Here is a 3945-nt window from a genome sequence, read left to right as displayed (position 1 = left end):
CGCGTCTTTTTTCACCGCAAACTACCACCTCACTGTGGTATCACCAATCCTTTGTAAAAAAAGAGGGGGAGGGGGGGAGAGAGAGTATTATTTTTCAATCCTTTCTAAACACGTCGTGTGCGAATGTGAAATTTATTTCAACAAAGAGTTCTACCTTTTATACGTATACTCGTATATTGTATTATACAAATATACACATACAGTCTGACAATGAAGTTTCCAAACTGTAGTAATATAAAAACACACATATCAGATAACAAAATGTTACAATATATTTTATCTTTCAAAGTAATCCCCATGACATCAATTCACTTTATCTTTGATACAAAGCTTCAAAACATTTTTTTAAGTCCACATAGTTGACATGTTACAGAACACTTCTCTGAATTCCTCTGAATGTATCTTGAAAACATCTTGAAAATGTTTATCTTTCATAATATTTTTTGAGCTTTGAGAACAGAAATCTGAAAAAGTTAGATCCAACTAATAAAGTGAGTTGCTAATCCTAACAACCTGTTTCTTGATCAAGAAAGTTGCATGACAATGTCTCTGCGCATAAGGGAATTACCGTTTTTAAACAAGAAAGCGGTTGTTAAGATTAGCCAATCATCTTATTACTGGATTTGATTTTTTATGCTTCTCTAACTCCACAAACATAGTAAACCTTAAGTTTCAAGAAATTAATTAATCACAGTCGAATGTGAGAAGAATAATCGACTATGATTTGGTCAATTCCTTAAGGCTTAAGCTCTTGCTGCACTTATTGTGTTTGCGGGGTAAAGCAAATTTCATGCATTCCAAAGTTCAAAAATATCACGAAGGGTAACATGTTCAAGACATGAAGGATATTCAGAGGAATATGACGAGTGCTCTGAATAGAACTCCAAATGCGAACTTAAAAAATTTTTTAGTTTTGAAGCTTTGGGATAAATCAAGTGTATTGATGTCATAAGGAACTATTTTAAAAAATAAAATATAACATTTTGTTATGTATGTGTTTTTTATTGTTGCAATCCAGGAATTTTATTGTCAAAAAATTATGTATGTATAAAATTAATTAACAAGATGTCAGTACATAATTCAATTAATTTTTGCGTTGTCGCGGCGGTATTCGAATAGAAAATGTGGATAAAAACATTTTATTCGCGTCATATACATTTCGTAGGCGGATTTGGTGAATGAACGAGAAACACGCTTACTGAGTGATGTTGCGCGGGAGTTATCAACTCGGTCCGACTGAGTCAAGGTTTACACTTTCTTCCGCATCGCTGAGATTCGACCCACGGGTTTGGTGAATGAACGAGAAACACGGTTACTGATGTTGCGCGGGAGTTATCAACTCGGCCCGCCGGAGTCAAGGTTTACACTCTCTTCCGCGTCACTGAGGAGGTCCGATTTACGTCTGGTGAATGGCGAATCTGCGCGAATAATTTTCGTTTCTATTCATTTTGCGATATTATAATCGCAGAAAAACGGAAACGTATCTTCCAAAGTGCAATCGTAAGTCAGATAGAAACAAAATTATTATATTGAGATTAAGATGACATTTAAAGTAGAAGTTATTTTAAGAAAAATAATGATGATCACTTGATACATATTTTTTTACTATGATTTTGTGATGAATTCTTGACATGACAATGATTTTTTTAAAAAATCTAAAAAAATCACTTGATCTTTTGAGGAGCTTTCTAATAAAGTCACTTATGAAAAATCTTCTTTTTTAAGAGTTTTTGGGATCGCTGAATTCGATTCTGACCTTGATTTTCTCTGAAAACTCAAATTTCAAGAAAATAATCTGAATTATTATCGAAACTTGTGATTTTAGGAAACTCTTGATATCTCTGAGTTCGAACACAGTCTGAAAATGTCGAATTTCGAAAGAATAATGTAATCTCCATGAAGAAAGATCTAGTGTTAGAGGGCTCAGTTAGAGTTTGAAAGTCAGCTTGAACATCAATTAATTGTTTACGTAGCACTGATAAACTTTCAATAAAGCGAAACTGACGTACCTTCGTAATTAAAAACACCCTACAACCTAAAGTTTTATAATAATCAATTTATTATTTATTATTACGATAAATTATTTTTTCAAAATTCTGTTTGCCATATTGAATCCACCATTTAAAATTTTTTATTTTTGATCTCAGATTTGAATAAAGCATTATCAAATTATCCCACAGGCCAAGTGTCATAAAAAATCAAACTTAATGTCATCATAGTCTTTTATGATATATTTTGTCTTCTATCTAGAAATCTGCATATTGTATGTATACAACATTCGACAATCGTATTAACGGGATCCGATTTGATCAAATTCAACGAATTATCCTTATTCTCTTTTACTTATATAAATCATCAATTTTATCCATCATTTCCACACACGAAAGATACAACTGCTAATCGGTACCGTTAACGTCGCTTTACATTCTCACTTACACCGTTACTTAGATAGATAAATAGATAGATATCGCTATTTATTGAACGCTCTGAGATAGCGTCCTCTCAAGCATTGAAACTAAATACATGATTATTTTACTTAGGTACTTATGTACTTACTAAGTCGAAGGTTTCCGCGAGAATCGGCGCTCGTCTTTACGAGATACGACACACCGTATATCTTTGACGATATCGGTTTGTCGATATCGGTTTGTCGTATCGTTCGTATCACATTCATATCGCATTCGAATTTATCTCGTTCGTGAATCCACGCAGGTTTATTAGCGGAGACATGCGCTTTAAGCGGTCACTCGTTTTTCTTCCTCCCCCCCCCCTCTCCTCTTTTTTCTTATCTCTTTTTCGTGCACGGGACGAACGCGTCCTGATTTTACGAACCGTCGTCTTGATTTATCCCTCGCGCTTTTCCCTCGAGCACGAGATAAGATGCTTCATATCGCGGAATCGCGCCGCGTTGCTTAACGTTTTGCCGGCCCCGCTGAAATAATATTGCGCGTTACGTTCCTCGCGGATGAGTTTAGTCTGGACGGCTGCTCGAAGAACGTTACTCTGGCGCCGCTCTATATATAGTAACCTAACCATGTTCCCGGATTAATCGTTTAAAAGTTTAAATGATGTTGGAACATTTTTCATCTTTGCTAAGTTGAAGTTTTCTTTATTATCCTCGCGGTGACGGTAACGTCCCCCACTTTCGCAAGGATCACAGTACGTGTGACGGACCTCGACCGATTAATAAGTCGCAAGTCATTGGAACGCGGCGGAGTGATTTCGCGGAACGGCATGAATGGCATAATCACCGCGAAATCTTGTAATTTACGTCATTACCGCGGCAATGCCACGCAATTACTGTACGACGCATCGTCAAAATCTGTCGGGTGCCTGGGTGCCCGGGTGACGGAGCGAACAGCAGTTCGCGATTGGTCGTCCGTTATCTATCATCTGCCGCGGGAGTGTTGGAATCATCATCGCGTAAATAGGCTTCCTTGGAAATTTACTTTAAGCAGACGAGAACTCGCCGGGGTTCTCGAACTTGGTTAAATAGAGGATTGAGCTCGTCGCGCTTAGCGCTCAGCGCTGTGCCTCCGACAAATATCGACTCGGTCTGGTCAAGGTGCCAAATACGTCATCGTCGGCGCGACGATTACCAATACCAATTGTATTCGATATCTTGAATACGTATTACGATAACGAAGAAAACGCGCATTTCTTTACAGAAATTTAATACTGGAAGATAGTGAGATTATTTACTTATTTTAATCTTTAAGTAGATGGTAACAGCACCCCATATCACCCAGTAATTATTTTAAAAGCCTTGTTTTGGAAGAAGAAAATGAAAAGTACTGCTCAGAAAGCTGCTTAAAGTTATTTTTATATATTCTTGAGGATATAAATAATGTAAATTTAACTCTACACACACACACACACACACACACACACACACACACACACACACACACACACACACACACACACACACACTACTATATAATA

Source organism: Atta cephalotes (genome assembly GCF_000143395.1).
Source record: "Atta cephalotes unplaced genomic scaffold scaffold00062, whole genome shotgun sequence".
Lineage (NCBI taxonomy): Eukaryota > Metazoa > Arthropoda > Insecta > Hymenoptera > Formicidae > Atta > Atta cephalotes.
The sequence above is the reverse complement of the archived record's forward strand: the minus strand, read 5'-3'. Positions refer to the sequence as shown.